This window comes from Bufo gargarizans, chromosome 1, assembly GCF_014858855.1.
Source record: "Bufo gargarizans isolate SCDJY-AF-19 chromosome 1, ASM1485885v1, whole genome shotgun sequence".
Classification (NCBI taxonomy): Eukaryota; Metazoa; Chordata; class Amphibia; order Anura; family Bufonidae; genus Bufo; species Bufo gargarizans.
This window is the reverse complement of record NC_058080.1, coordinates 674804599-674822090: the sequence shown is the minus strand read 5'-3', so window position 1 is coordinate 674822090 and position 17492 is coordinate 674804599.

Sequence of the window (17492 nt, the reverse complement as noted above, 5' to 3'; positions counted from 1 at the left end):
TATATGGCCAGCACACCAAGTGCCTACCGCTATGTAGTAGGACAATTTAATGTGAGGCAGTACCGGGGTTGTGCAAGAATGGGAGGTTTTGGCAAACCCCCCACTAAGGCTACTTTTATACCAGCGTTTTTGCAGGATCTGTTAGGGCTCAGCAAAAATGCTTCTGTTACTGATAATACAACCACCTGCATCCATTATGAACGGATCCGGTTCTATTATCTTTAACATAGCCAAGATGGATCCATCATGAACACTATCGCAAGTCAATGGGGACGGATCCGTTTTCTATTGTGTCAGAGTTAAACGGATCCGTCCCCATTGACTTGCATTGTGGGTCATGAATGATCTGTCTAGCTCTGCATCCCATGACGGAAAGAAAACCACAGCATGCTGCGGTTTGCTCTCCGGTATGGGAACGCAACCAAATGGAACTGAATGCATTTTTCAGCATTCCGTTCTTTTCAGTTACGTTTTGTCCCCATCAACAATAAATGGGGTCAAAACAGAAGCGTTTTTCTCTGGTATTGAGATCCTATGACGGATCTCAATAGCGGAAAACAGAAACGCTAGTGTGAAATTAGCCATAGCTGAACCTGTAAAGAGAAGTTTACTTACCTGCTCTAAGGCGCCGACTCTCCACTCTTTCTCCTCCTGGCCTGCAATACTCTACTGGGCTGAAGCCACCTGCAGCCTATCACTGGTCGTGGCAGTGACTGAATCCCATTTCATCATGTGGCCATTTGTAATGACATAAGGAGAGCTGGTCACCGCTGCAATGTCTGGCAGTGCGAGCACCGATGAATAAGAACACATTCAACAGTGTTCGGTTGCACCAGCTTGATTACACATGCCAATGCAAATTGAATGCAGTTTATTCCTCCCTCCCTCATTCAGTTCTTTTCATTATCGGCATCAAATCTAAGGAAATGCTGCTGATAATTGGGCATCTTTCATCTGTGTTGATCCCATGTTTATATGTGTCCACATTGCTGAGAAAAATGGCTTTACACCTAGAGGCTCAGCTCTCTTTGCAGCTGCCGAACTCCCTCTACTTTGATTGACAGGGCCAGGCAGTGAAAATGTCATCATGTCTGGCCATATTGATCAAAGTGAAGAGGGCACAGCAGATGCAGAGAGAGCACAGCCTCTAGGTGTAATGGCAAAACTCCTGTTGCTCCTAGAGGCTCATTTGCACATATTAAAACATCATTTTTCCTCACCAATATACATTGAGATGACCAGTTAAAATTGTAGTGAAAAATGGACTTCTAGAGGGATAGCCCTATCCATGAAGAGGGCCAATATACACAGGTTATAAGATAATTGAAAATCTAACTCAGAAAAAAGCTAGTTATATGTTGGGATGGTATTTTTAGAGATGTTTCAAAGTAATAGTTTAAAAGCATAGCTCAGCTTTCCTTCATATTGGGCAAAGATCCAGTTCACTCTACATCACCTAGCCAAGGTGGCTTGTTGCCCTTCTTCTGGCACTCGGCACCCAGGGACCATACTCTGCAAGATCCTTCTAGCTTTGCCTCACTAAATATAGGACTCACTGAATGTATACTATAAATTTTTGCTGTGATTTATTGCCCTTAAAAATTATTTAGGATTTCCAACTAGTAGACGTGCACATGGTTATTTTATTGAGGTCTGGTAAAGTTGCAATTTCTCACATATTAGAAGAATTATACTGTGTATACTATCACCTTCATATATGTAATTTTAAGTGTCAAACTGATAAATGAAAAGTTCAATATAGTGACCTAATACAATATTTATTATCCTATGTGCTTAGCACACTTTAGATTTGTATGTTTTAGACACAGTTTGCACCTTCTTTAACAGTTCTGAGTTTATTTACTGATGAGATTGTTGAGATTGTAGATGGCTCCAAAGTTGATCAGGCCAAAGGACAACTCCCTATATTCGATGTGTAATGTGGAACTCTTAAAGTATAGCTTTTCTAACAGATCAACTTGTGCCAACATGTTCTAGTGCAGCCCAAATAGCAATGGTAATGCAAAAATTATAGTCACTCCCTGATGCAAGGCTACTGTGGATGGTTGCAGAGTCTCCAAAAGACTTGCTGATTATGCAGTACGTTCAGGGTTGTTACAGTTACACTCTGGCTAATACTTTTTTGCAACAATGTATTTTGGTTATTTAAGACATGAAAGCCGGGTCATTTGGTACTTGCCCGATTTAAACAGTGATACCCCAGATTGCTATGCCATGGAGACTATGTGAAAGTAAAGACTTTGGCTCCATGGCGATTCTACTGTATTTGTGTAGTCTGAGTGCCATTTACCTAATAATATGCACTCAGACCGGAGCTATCTGGGGATGTGTTACATGTCTATGTTTATTGTAATGGTTGTGCCATTGTATGTTTGAGTAGTGATTTCTGTCCTGTTGTCCCCACATGTATAGTGGCGATTTCCCTTTGTCCTGAGAGATAATGGAATTACTTCTTGGTTGTCTCCATGGTATGTGTCTATGTTTACTGCAAGGGTTGTGACATTATATGTTTGAATGGTGATTTCTGTCCTGTTGTCCACACGTGTATAGTGGCGATCTCCCTTTGTCCTGAGAGATAATTGAATTGCTCCTCGATTGTCTCCGGAGCAGAGAGGAGGAAACCAGGATACATGGTGGGGATGTATTGTGTCTGTGTGTCCTGAATTGTTGTTTATCTGTCCTGTGTTACAGTCTTCCATCTAGTCTCCCTAGGGGAGTGTCCACCAGATGGGGACCTGCATAAATACAGGCGGGTAGCCCTCAATAAAGAGAGATTCTGCTTCTTACCCTCAATTTGTGCTTTGACTCGTTTTGTAGAGCATCACTAATCACTAGCCCTTGTAAGAGCTCTCTGGATTTCATCTACACTTACAGGAGCATGGATGACTGCTAAAAGAACCTAACAGCGCTCTCTAGAAATCGGGGACAAGGACATCTAAGCGGTCCAACCCTCAGCCAGCCTGAGGCAACTGTAACAAGGGTCTACCCCGCAGCTTCTTGATTTCACATCACAAGGAATGTCAGTGGCATCTGTCCACACAGACTAATCGCCAGCCTCAGCACCCTCACAATCTCAGCTTTGGCAGAGAAAGGAACCTGTGTTAATAGCCACTGCTGAAAGTATATGCTTCTCTCCAAATTGGTGGTAAGGGCTATCCCATATATGAAATAAATAGTTCAGCTAAGTGTGGCTACTAGAGATAAGCAAATTTTTCAAAAATTTGATTCGGCCTGTTCGCCAAATTTTCGAAAAAGATTCAATTGGATCCGATTTCCTGGATGCAGAGAGTCTGTATAGTGGTGTAGAACACTGTGCCTTGCAGTAGCACGCATAGGGAGTCTACTGTGGTAGTGAAACAATACTGTGAGTCAGTATGACATGCAAATGACAGGCATCGCTCTTTGAATCACTGCACACCACTTATTTGAGCAGTTACGGGGCCTAAACTGACCAAATAACTCAAGTGTGAACTCAGCCTTACAGGTCGATGTTAGCGCCAGGTATAAGAACCGTGCAGAGGCCCAAGATCCTACTGTAGCGTGAAAGAGCCCACTCCTTTTACACCATCATCAGCTGATTCCACATAGATGTCTACAGAACCTGTTCTATTAAACGCTTATACAAGTAGAGCCCCCCTGACAGAGTGGAAAGGGTGTCAGCAGTAAGTTTGTGTTGATATCACTGATTAATGATGATCTCAACCAAGCCAAAATAGTGGCCCAGTCATGTAGTCATGTAGTGGAGAGGGTGGGAGAACAGCTTGAAAAGTCCACAGAGTGGGACAATGACAAAGTGTTAAGGTAGCAGCAGCATGAGGAGACCACAAAGTTGGACATTTACATAGTGTTGAGGTGGCAGCAGCATGAGGAAGTCACAGAGTGGCCCAGTGACATAGTGTTGAGTTAGCAGAAGCATGAGGAGGCCACAGAGTGACACAATGACAGAGTGTGGAGGTGGCAGCAGCATGAGCAGACCACAGAGTGGCACAATGACAGAGTGTGGAAGTGGCAGCAGCAGCATGAGGAGGCCACAGACTGGCAAGGTGACATAGTGTGGAGGTGGCAGCAGCAGCAGCATGAGGAGTCCACAAAGTGGCTCATTTACATAGTGTTGAGGTGGCAGCAGCATGAGGAGGCCACAGAGTGGATCAGTGATACAATGTTGAGTTAGCAGCAGCATGAGGAGGCCACATAGTGGCAAGGTGACAGTGTAGAGGTTTCAGCAGCACGAGGAGGCCACAGAGTGGCCCAGGTTCATAGTGTTGAGTTAGCAGCAGCATGAGGAGGCCACAGACTGGCAATTTGACATAGGGTGGAGGTGGCAGCAGCAGCATGAGGCCACGGACTGGCAAGGTCACATAGTGTGAAGGTGGCAGCAGCATGAGGCCACAGACTGGCAAGGTCACATAGTGTGGAGGTGGCAGCAGCATGAGGAGGCCACAGAGTGGCACAATGACAGAGGGTCATTTTTGAATGGTTTCTATTATGTAAGCCTCACAAAGTGACTTCAGACCTGAACTGGTCCTTAAAAAGTGGGTTTTTAAAATTTTATGAAAAATTTCAAGATTTGCCTCTAAACTTCTAAGCCTTCTAACGTTACCAAAAAATAAAATGACATTCACAATTTTACAAACATGTAGTAGACATATGGGGAATGTAAAGTAATAACTATTTTTGGAGGCATTACTATCTATTATAAAAGTAGAGAAATTGAATATTGGAAATTTGAAAATTTTTCTAAATATTTGGTATTTTTTATAACCACAGTTATCACCACATTTTTTAACTCACTCTGGGACTTCAAAAGGGGTCTGATCCCCTTTACAATGCATGATATTACTTCTGTATTGTCATTCATTGGTTGTAAGTGTATTACACACTGTAATACCATTACAGCCTTCCTGCCTGTGAGATCCAGGGGGCTAGATCTCACAGGCTCTTCCGGAAGGCAGCCACGATGCCTAAGGTAGGCATCGGGCTGCCTTCCATGCCATTGGGTCCCCGTCACAGCAGCGCGGGGACCCAATGGCTGCTTCCTCCCTGCACGGACATCACACGTGCCGCGGTCAGCGTTGACCGTGGCTGTGCAGAGGTTAATGCCGGCACATGCAGCAGGGGTCCGGCTATCCGTGACTGCCGGACCCCTGCCACTGATCGGGCGGTCGGAGCTTCTGCACCTGCCCGATCACCATGACGTACATGTACTTCTCTGGTTCTTAAGTCACGGCCAGAGATGACGTACATGTATGTCATGGGTCCTTAAGGGGTTAAGGGTGTCAAAATTATCCCTGGCAGTTACTCCAGCATCATATACTGGGAATGATGTGACACATATATAAATCCAATACAGACAACATAAATTAGTTACCTACTCGTCCATAAACATAGCATTAGCAGCATATACGTATATATATTTTTTTACATTTCTGTTTTCTTTTTTAACCAGTATAGATGACATCATGATTTCCTCAGTGCCAAGCCATATCTGCTATTTTTGTTCTAATTTTATGCTGCCTGTCACTCAAAATCTGTGAAGCACAGGTTTGTAAAGAAACATAGCATACTAATATGTTGTGGTTGCAGAAATTCTAGCAAGTGAACTATAAAAAAGAAACCCCATAGGAATAGCAACTATAGAACAAAGAAATACAAAATACACATACACATTGACAACCGCTGACAAAATTTTACTTCAGGCTGAAATTGATGTGTGAACCAAACTTGTACTATGCATTTACTGTATATTGTATAACTTAGCACTTTATATATTGCCAATTGATATATATATTGCCCTATTTTAGAATGACCACTAAATCACTATTTTTTGCTTGATTGGAATGGACATATAGATAGATAACTAAAGCCTCAGCCCAGTTACTTCCATACAAGGTTGATCTTGCAGTGAAATGTTACCTGTGGTGGACTCTGTATTACAGATGAGCAAACCTGATTTGGAGTTTGTCCCAATTGTTCTCAAAAGCCAGAGAGGGAAAAAAAAAAGAATAAATAAAGAAATAAAGAAATATACAGTACAGACTAAAAGTTTGGACACACCTTCTCATTCAAAGAGTTTTATTTATTTTCATGACTATGAACATTGTAGATTCACACTGAAGACATCAAAACTATGAATTAACACAGGTGGAATTATATACATAACAAAAAAGTGTGAAACAACTGAAAATATGTCATATTCTAGGTTCTTCAAAGTAGCCACCTTTTGCTTTGATTACTGCTTTGCACACTCTTGGCATTCTCTTGATGAGCTTCAAGAGGTAGTTACCTGAAATGGTCTTCCAACAGTCTTGAAGGAGTTCCCAGAGATGCTTAGCACTTGTTGGCCCTTTTGCCTTCACTCTGCGGTCCAGCTCACCCCAAACCATCTCGATTGGGTTCAGGTTTGGTGACTGTGGAGGCCAGGTCATCTGGCTCAGCACCCCATCACTCTCCTTCATGGTCAAATAGCCCTTACACAGCCTGGAGGAGTGTTTGGGGTCATTGTCCTGTTGAAAAATAAATGATGGTCCAACTAAACGCAAACCGGATGGAATAGCATGCCGCTGTAAGATGCTGTGGTAGACATGCTGGTTCAGTATGCCTTCAATTTTGAATAAATCCCCAACATTGTCACCAGCAAAGCACCCCCACACCATCACACCTCCTCCTCCATGCTTCACGGTGGAAACCAGGCATGTACAGTTCATCCGTTCACCTTTTCTGTGTCGCACAAAGACACGGTGGTTGGAACCAAAGATCTCAAATTTGGACTCATCAGACCAAAGCACAGATTTCCACTGGTCTAATGTCCATTCCTTGTGTTCTTTAGCCCAAACAAGTCTCTTCTGGTTGTTGCCTGTCCTTAGCAGTGGTTTCCTAGCAGATATTCTACCATGAAGGCCTGATTTACACAGTCTCCTCTTAACAGTTGTTCTAGAGATGTGTCTGCTGCTAGAACTCTGTGTGGCATTGACCTGGTCTCTAATCGGAGCTGCGGTTAACCTGCGATTTCTGAGGCTGGTGACTCGGATGAACTTATCCTCCGCAGCAGAGGTGACTCTTGGTCTTCCTTTTCTGGGGCAGTCCGCATGTGAGCCAGTTTCTTTGTAGCGCTTGATGGTTTTTGGGACTGCACTTGGGGACATTTTCAAAGTTTTCCCAATTTATCAGACTGACCGACCTTCATTTCTTAAAGTAATGATGGCCACTCGTTTTTCTTTACTTAGCTGCTTTTTTCTTGCCATAATACAAATTCTAACAGTCTATTCAGTAGGACTATCAGCTGTGTATCCACCTGATTTCTCCTCAACGCAACTGATGGTCCCAACCCCTTTTATAAGGCAAGAAATCCCACTTATTAAACCTGACAGGGCACACCTGTGAAGTGAAAACCATTTCAGGTGACTACCTCTTAAAGCTCATCAAGAGAATGCCAAGAGTGTGCAAAGCAGCAATCAAAGCAAAAGGTGGCTACTTTGAAGAACCTAGAATATGACATATTTTCAGTTGTTTCGCACTTTTTTGTTATGTATATAATTCCACATGTGTTAATTCATAGTTTTGATGCCTTCAGTGTGAATCTACAATTTTCATAGTCATGAAAATAAAGAAAACTCTTTGAATGAGAAGGTGTGTCCAAACTTTTGGTCTGTACTGTATATATATATATATATATATATATATAGTAAGCATTCAATGGGTGAGGTCAAATATGGCAGGTATGTGTCACTGAGGCTGCTACTCTCATTGATGTAAATCCCGGAGGTAAATTGCAACCAGTGATGTTAGATCACTGAGTTTGTGGTAGCTGGAGTCTTGCGTTCGGGATTTAGGAGTGACTGAAGAGTTTGGGTGGGAAGGTCACTCCCGTACTCCATCTCGGGTGTTACCACCTCACATAGGTGGGAAGCTAACTTAAAAGATACATTGCCAGAGTGTAGTGTGTGGTTGTTGGTCTGGGAGAAAGACCTATTGAAACAAACCTCTTGGCAGAGAGGAATCACTAAGAAAAACCTACAAGCTGGTAAGAAGATTGTATCACTGTGTTTTGTTAATTTTATGAACTGTCATTTTTGATTGCGGGAGCAAGCCTGTACCGTTTTTGTTTTCTGTGTGCCCAATAAACCATGGAAAATGAGGGCTGAATGGCTGTGTCTCGCTAAGCTCCGTACACAGACCTGCCGAGATTCAAGCTTACTTAAGCGATAGAGACCTGCACCATGGTTAAAATTGGAGGGCAAAGACCCCCTGACCAAGGGGCCATCCCTAAAGCTGTGAACCCGAACTCGGGTATGGCTAAAATCCTCAAAAAACAGACTTCAGGCCCCGAAGCTACTATCTCCAAGATGGCGCCGACGGCTGACCGCGCTCCTAAATGCGGAGAAGAGGGCCAATCGGAGGGAGAAAGTGAGTCCGGAGAAACATCTCTAACCCGAGACCTCCCGGTATCGAGATCGTTCATAAAACAAGCTTTAGCTGAAGCTCTCCTACCTTTAAAGCAAGAGCTGGCCGGCCTGACACAGGAGATTCTCCTTGTGGGACACAGAGTTGAGGCTCTTGAATCCACTCAGTCAGCTACGCTGGATCACAGTGCAGCGATGGCGCGCTCCTTATCTGTGTGCCAAAGCCACATTAACTCTTTATATGTCAGTCTGGAAGACCAAGAAAATTGCAGCCGCAGGAATAACCTACATTTCAGAGGTGTTCCAGAAGCAGTGGCTAACGAAGACATCATGCCCACGATCTTAACTATAATCACTTCGATCCTGGGGGGCGAAGATCTTTCCCTTATGGTTATCGAAAGTGCTCACAGAGCTTTAAGACCTAAGCCAAAAAGCAACAAACCCCCCAGAGACATTATTTGTCGCTTTCTTAACTTTGGGGACAAAGAGAAGATTCTCGCGGCGGCAAGATCCATGAAGAATATTAACTTCGACATCAACCCGATTTCTATCTTTCAAGACTTAGCCCCGGTCACTCTTCAGAAGCGCAAATTCCTCAAGCCGCTTACCGACTTCCTCCGAGATAAACGCATTCCTTACCGTTGGACCTTTCCCTTCGGGATCGCCTTCAACTTCTCAGGAAAAGCCTTCAGGATCTCCTCTCACGAAGATTTACAAGATTTCTTCTCCTCAACGGACACCCCTCGCTTGATATTGCCAGCTGGGACTCCGTTTCAGATATCACAGCTCTCCCTGATCTAGCAAAGATGACGCCGTGGGAGAAAGTCGGCACCCCGAAACAACAGAGATTGAAGAGAAGAAGCAGCCTCTTGACCCCCAAGAAAATCGCATGGTCCTTTCATTGATATAGCCTATTAAACATTTGCTTACCTCCCTTGGCTGCTTTCATACCCACCCTCTCTCATCCCCTCCCCGTTCCTCTCCTGTCTCCTAACCCTTTTTCCCCTCCCTCCCCCTTTTCCCCTTACTCTAATGCTTAATGGTCTCTAGACTTGTCCTAGTTGATGTCCATGTGCAGGTCATTATCTATGAGGTTTTCACCTCCTTTCCCCCCTGATACTGATACTCCATTGTTCAAGCACTTCATTGCCTGAATAATTAACGAATGTCACTTGAGTTGGTTGCCATGGAGCGACCCTGTTTTAATTGTTATTTTATGTTATGTTGTTGTTATTATATGACACGGTACACCCTGAGAGTACGGACTCTTCCCTTGGAGAGACGCAAACTTGCTCCTATGAGATGCCTGACTTCCCTGGAGGCTGCCACTATCCCTCTCCCCCCCCCCATATATGACCCACCATGACTGATTTTACATTATCTTCCTTCAACGTGAAGGGTTTAAGATCTCCCTCTAAAAGAACCCAGATTCTTTCCCTATTATGGAGGGAAAACTGTTCAGTTATTTTCCTTCAAGAAACGCACTACAAACAAGGGAAATTTCCGGACCTCTCCCATTCCAGATTTCCCATTTGGTTCCATAGTGGTTCGGATGGGGCGGCCTCCAGGGGAGTCAGCATTGGCTTCAGAAGGAACATCCCTTTTCAATACTCTTCACATACTGCTGACACTGAGGGAAGATTTCTTATTTTAAAGGGACTCATAGGTCACAAAATGTTCACAATGGTAAATATATATGCTCCAAACTATAACCAGGTCCCTTGGGTCCTTAAAGTTCTTTCTTTAATTGAAGAAACCAGAGAAGGAACAGTTATCTTAGCTGGTGATTTTAATTTAGCGTTACATCCTCCCTCAGACACTTCTTCCAAAAAATCCTCTGTCCCTTTCAAGTTTCTCAGAAAACTGAAGAGAAAATTACATATACTTGGCTTAATAGACGTTTGGAGGTGTTTGAATCCGTCAACTACTGACTATACCTTTTATTCTGCTCCAGGTCAATCATACAGTAGGATTGATTACATCTTCATACCTAAAGACTTCCTGTATCTATCCTCGAACCCAAAAATTGGAGACATCACCATATCCGACCATGCCCCAGTGTTTTGCTCCTTCCACACTCAACCTGGCTCTGGTAAGTCCTCTAACTGGAGATTAAACAAATCCATATTGAGCGATGATAGACATGTAGCACACTTCACCTCCCTTCTGGAACATTATTTTAGAGAAAACAACTCTCCTGATATATCCCCACAAACCTTATGGTTTGCTTACAAAGCTTACATTCGTGGTCATTTCATAAGTAAATGTTCCCATTTGAAAAAGTGTCAGACCAGCACTTCTCCTCTCTATTAGACCGCATTCATAAAATGGAGAACCTCCACAAACATTCTCTAGACCCCCAACACCTTTCTGATCTTCTTACCCTCAGATCAGAGCTTAAAAACCTATTAAATAAAAAGTCGGCCAAAATTTACCTTTCTTCCCAACATAAATTTTATGCCCATGGCAATAAGGCCTCCAGATTCATGATGAACCGTTTGAAGAAAAGAAAAAACGCTAGATATGTAACTTCGATCAAATCTCCTCAAGGACACCAACTTTTTTCCCCTGAGTCCATTGCGGAACAATTTAGACTTTTCTATAGAGTTGAGCGAACACCTGGATGTTCGGGTTCGAGAAGTTCGGCCGAACATCCCGGAAATGTTCGGGTTCGGGATCCGAACCCGATCCGAACTTCGTCCCGAACCCGAACCCCATTGAAGTCAATGGGGACCCGAACTTTTCGGCACTAAAAAGGCTGTAAAACAGCCCAGGAAAGAGCTAGAGGGCTGCAAAAGGCAGCAACATGTAGGTAAATCCCCTGCAAACAAATGTGGATAGGGAAATGAATTAAAATAAAAATTAAATAAATAAAAATTAACCAAAATCAATTGGAGAGAGGTTCCATAGCAGAGAATCTGGCTTCCCGTCACCCACCACTGGAACAGTCCATTCTCAGATATTTAGGCCCCGGCACCCAGGCAGAGGAGAGAGGTCCCGTAACAGAGAATCTGTCTTCATGTCAGCAGAGAATTAGTCTGCATGTCATAGCAGAGAATGAGGCTTCACGTCAGCCACCACTGCAACAGTCCATTGGCATATATTTAGGCCCAGCACACACACAGGCAGAGGAGAGAGGTCCCGTAACAGAGAATCTGGCTTCATGTCAGCAGAGAATCAGTCTGCATGTCATAGCAGAGAATCAGGCTTCACGTCAGCCACCACTGCAACAGTCCATTGTCATAAATTTAGGCCCAGCACCCAGGCAGAGGAGAGAGGTCCCGTAACAGACAATCTGGCTTCATGTCAGCAGAGAATTAGTCTGCATGTCATAGCAGAGAATCAGGCTTCATGTCAGCCACCACTGCAACAGTCCATTGGCATATATTTAGGCCTAGCACACAGGCAGAGGAGAGGTTCATTCAACTTTGGGTAGCATCGCAATATAATGGTAAAATGAAAATAAAAATAGGATTGAATGAGGAAGTGCCCTGGAGTCCAATAATATATGGTTATGGGGAGGTAGTTAATGTCTAATCTGGACAAGGGACGGACAGGTCCTGTGGGATCCATGCCTGGTTCATTTTTATGAACGTCAGCTTGTCCACATTGGCTGTAGACAGGCGGCTGCGTTTGTCTGTAATGACGCCCCCTGCCGTGCTGAATACACGTTCAGACAAAACGCTGGCTGCCGGGCAGGCCAGCACCTCCAAGGCATAAAAGGCTAGCTCTGGCCACGTGGACAATTTAGAGACCCAGAAGTTGAATGGGGCCGAACCATCAGTCAGTACGTGGAGGGGTGTGCACACGTACTGTTCCACCATGTTAGTGAAATGTTGCCTCCTGCTAACACGTTGCGTATCAGGTGGTGGTGCAGTTAGCTGTGGCGTGTTGACAAAAGTTTTCCACATCTCTGCCATGCTAACCCTGCCCTCAGAGGAGCTGGCCGTGACACAGCTGCCTTGGCGACCTCTTGCTCCTCCTCTGCCTTGGCCTTGGGCTTCCACTTGTTCCCCTGTGACATTTGGGAATGCTCTCAGTAGCGCGTCTACCAACGTGCGCTTGTACTCGCGCATCTTCCTATCACGCTCCAGTGCAGGAAGTAAGGTGGGCACATTGTCTTTGTAGCGTGGATCCAGCAGGGTGGCAACCCAGTAGTCCGCACAGGTTAAAATGTGGGCAACTCTGCTGTCGTTGCGCAGGCACTGCAGCATGTAGTCGCTCATGTGTGCCAGGCTGCCCAGGGGTAAGGACAAGCTGTCCTCTGTGGGAGGCGTATCGTCATCGTCCTGCCTTTCCCCCCAGCCACGCACCAGTGATGGACCCGAGCTGCGTTGGGTGCCACCCCGCTGTGACCATGCTTCATCCTCATCCTCCTCCACCTCCTCCTCATCCTCGTCCTCCAGTAGTGGGCCCTGGCTGGCCACATTTGTACCTGGCCTCTGCTGTTGCAAAAAACCTCCCTCTGAGTCACTTCGAAGAGACTGGCCTGAAAGTGCTAAAAATGACCCCTCTTCCTCATCCTCCTCCTCCTCCTCCTGGGCCACCTCCTGTTCCATCATCGCCCTAAGTGTTTTCTCAAGGAGACATAGAAGTGGTATTGTAACGCTGATAACGGTGTCATCGCCACTGGCCATGTTGGTGGAGTACTCGAAACAGCGCAACAGGGCACACAGGTCTCGCATGGAGGCCCAGTCATTGGTGGTGAAGTGGTGCTGTTCTGTAGTGCGACTGACCCGTGCGTGCTGCAGCTGAAACTCCACTATGGCCTGCTGCTGCTCGCACAGTCTGTCCAGCATGTGCAAGGTGGAGTTCCACCTGGTGGGCACGTCGCATATGAGGCGGTGAGCGGGAAGGCCGAAGTTACGCTGTAGCGCAGACAGGCGAGCAGCGGCAGGATGTGAACGCCGGAAGCGCGAACAGACGGCCCGCACTTTATGCAGCAGCTCTGACATGTCGGGGTAGTTGTGAATGAACTTCTGCACCACCAAATTCAGCACATGCGCCAAGCAAGGGATGTGCGTCAAATTGGCTAGTCCCAGAGCTGCAACGAGATTTCGCCCATTATCACACACCACCAGGCCGGGCTTGAGGCTCACCGGCAGCAACCACTCGTCGGTCTGTTGTTCAATACCCCGCCACAACTCCTGTGCGGTGTGGGGCCTGTCCCCCAAACATATGAGTTTCAGAATGGCCTGCTGACGTTTACCCCGGGCTGTGCTGAAGTTGGTGGTGAAGGTGTGTGGCTGACTGGATGAGCAGGTGGAAGAAGAGGAGGAGGAAGCCGAGAAGGAGGAGGTGGCAACAGGAGGCAAAGAATGTTGCCCTGCGATCCTTGGCGGCGGCAGGACGTGCGCCAAACAGCTCTCCGCCTGGGGCCCAGCTGCCACTACATTTACCCAGTGTGCAGTTAGGGAGATATAGCGTCCCTGGCCGTGCTTACTGGTCCACGTATCTGTGGTTAGGTGGACCTTGCTACAGATGGCGTTGCGCAGTGCACACTTGATTTTATCGGATACTTGGTTGTGCAGGGAAGGCACGGCTCTCTTGGAGAAGTAGTGCCGGCTGGGAACAACATACTGTGGGACAGCAAGCGACATGAGCTGTTTGAAGCTGTCTGTGTCCACCAGCCTAAATGACAGCATTTCATAGGCCAGTAGTTTAGAAATGCTGGCATTCAGGGCCAGGGATCGAGGGTGGCTAGGTGGGAATTTACGCTTTCTATCAAATGTTTGTGAGATGGAGAGCTGAACGCTGGCGTGTGACATGGTTGAGACGCTTGGTGACGGAGGTGGTGGTGGTGGTGTTGGTGGTACATCCCCTGTTTGCTGGGCGGCAGGTGCCAACGTTCCTCCAGAGGCGGAGGAAGAGGCCGAGGCGGCAGCAGCAGAATAGGCCGAGGCGGCAGCAGCAGAAGAGGTAGCAGGGGGAGCCTGAGTGACTTCCTTGGTTTTAAGGTGTTTACTCCACTGCAGTTCATGCTTTGCATGCAGGTGCCTGGTCATGCAGGTTGTGCTCAGGTTCAGAACGTTAATGCCTCGCTTCAGGCTCTGATGGCACAGCGTGCAAACCACTCGGGTCTTGTCGTCAGCACATTGTTTGAAGAAGTGCCATGCCAGGGAACTCCTTGAAGCTGCCTTTGGGGTGCTCGGTCCCAGATGGCGGCGGTCAGTAGCAGGCGGAGTCTCTTGGCGGCGGGTGTTCTGCTTTTGCCCACTGCTCCCTCTTTTGCTACGCTGTTGGCTCGGTCTCACCACTGCCTCTTCCTCCGAACTGTGAAAGTCAGTGGCACGACCTTCATTCCATGTGGGGTCTAGGACCTCATCGTCCCCTGCATCGTCTTCCACCCAGTCTTGATCCCTGACCTCCTGTTCAGTCTGCACACTGCAGAAAGACGCAGCAGTTGGCACCTGTGTTTCGTCATCATCAGAGACATGCTGAGGTGGTATTCCCATGTCCTCATCATCAGGAAACATAAGTGGTTGTGCGTCAGTGCATTCTATGTCTTTCACCGCTGGGGAAGGGCTAGGTGGATGCCCTTGGGAAACCCTGCCAGCGGAGTCTTCAAACAGCATAAGAGACTGCTGCATAACTTGAGGCTGAGACAGTTTCCCTGGTATGCATGGGGGTGATGTGACAGACTGATGGGGTTGGTTTTCAGGCGCCATCTGTGCGCTTTCTGCAGAAGACTGGGTGGGAGATAATGTGAACGTGCTGGATCCACTGTCGGCCACCCAATTGACTAATGCCTGTACCTGCTCAGGCCTTACCATCCTTAGAACGGCATTGGGCCCCACCATATATCGCTGTAAATTCTGGCGGCTACTGGGACCTGAGGTAGTTGGTACACTAGGACGTGTGGATGTGGCAGAACGGCCACGTCCTCTCCCAGCACCAGAGGGTCCACTAACACCACCACGACCATGTCCACGTCCGCGTCCCTTACTAGATGTTTTTCTCATTGTTATGGTTCACCACAACAACAAATATATTATTTGGCCCAATGTATTGTATTCAAATTCAGCGGGATATAAATTTGAGGCCTAGTATTTAGGCGCTGGGTGACCGGTATGGATTTAGTGACAGAATTAGACTTGGAAATGCACAGAAGCGTGTGTGTGAAGTTATTCTGAATGACCCAATGTGCACCTTGAATATTATATACCCTTTTTGGGATAGATTTCAAATAGCTCTGATATAGCAGGAACCACTAAATTATGAAATTGCTAAATTGGGAATTGTACTTCAACCCAGAACAAAAAATGTGCTTTGACGGGCACTAAATAACTTTCCCAGCTACAACAGGACAGCGGTAACGAGAGATTTAGAGGGATTTAAATTTGAGGCCTAGTATTTAGGCGCTGGGTCACCGGTATGGATTTAGTGACAGAATTAGACTTGGAAATGCACAGAAGCGTGTGTGTGAAGTTATTCTGAATGACCCTATGTGCACCTTCAATATTATATATCCTTTTAGGGATAGATTTCAAATAGCTCTGATATAGCAGAAACCACTAAATTATGAAATTGCTAAATTGGGAATTGTACTTCAACCCAGAACAAAAAATGTGCTTTGACGGACACTAAATATCTTGCCCAGCAACAACAGTACAGCGGTGGGTAACGAGAGATTTAGAGGGATTTAAATTTGAGGCCTAGTATTTAGGCGCTGGGTGACCGGTATGGATTTAGTGACAGAATTAGACTTGGAAATGCACAGAAGCGTGTGTGTGAAGTTATTCTGAATGACCCAATGTGCACCTTGAATATTATATACCCTTTTTGGGATAGATTTCAAATAGCTCTGATATAGCAGGAACCACTAAATTATGAAATTGCTAAATTGGGAATTGTACTTCAACCCAGAACAAAAAATGTGCTTTGACGGGCACTAAATAACTTTCCCAGCTACAACAGGACAGCGGTAACGAGAGATTTAGAGGGATTTAAATTTGAGGCCTAGTATTTAGGCGCTGGGTCACCGGTATGGATTTAGTGACAGAATTAGACTTGGAAATGCACAGAAGCGTGTGTGTGAAGTTATTCTGAATGACCCTATGTGCACCTTCAATATTATATACCCTTTTAGGGATAGATTTCAAATAGCTCTGATATAGCAGAAACCACTAAATTATGAAATTGCTAAATTGGGAATTGTACTTCAACCCAGAACAAAAAATGTGCTTTGACGGACACTAAATATCTTGCCCAGCAACAACAGTACAGCGGTGGGTAACGAGAGATTTAGAGGGATTTAAATTTGAGGCCTAGTATTTAGGCGCTGGGTCACCGGTATGGATTTAGTGACAGAATTAGACTTGGAAATGCACAGAAGCGTGTGTGTGAAGTTATTCTGAATGACCCAATGTGCACCTTCAATATTATATACCCTTTTAGGGATAGATTTCAAATAGCTCTGATATAGCAGAAACCACTAAATTATGAAATTGCTAAATTGGGAATTGTACTTCAACCCAGAACAAAAAATGTGCTTTGACGGACACTAAATATCTTGCCCAGCAACAACAGTACAGCGGTGGGTAACGAGAGATTTAGAGGGATTTAAATTTGAGGCCTAGTATTTAGGCGCTGGGTGACAGGTATGGGTTTAGTGACAGAATTAGACTTGGAAATGCACAGAAGCGTGTGTGTGAAGTTATTCTGAATGACCCAATGTGCACCTTCAATATTATATACCCTTTTAGGGATAGATTTCAAATAGCTCTGATATAGCAGAAACCACTAAATTATGAAATTGCTAAATTGGGAATTGTACTTCAACCCAGAACAAAAAATGTGCTTTGACGGACACTAAATATCTTGCCCAGCAACAACAGTACAGCGGTAACGAGAGATTTAGAGGGATTTAAATTTGAGGCCTAGTATTTAGGCGCTGGGTGACAGGTATGGGTTTAGTGACAGAATTAGACTTGGAAATACACAGTAGCGGGTGTGTGTGAAGTTATTCTGAATGACCCAATGTGCACCTTCAATATTATATACCCTTTTAGGGATAGATTCCAAATAGCTCTGATATAGCAGGAACCACTAAATTATGAAATTGCTAAATTG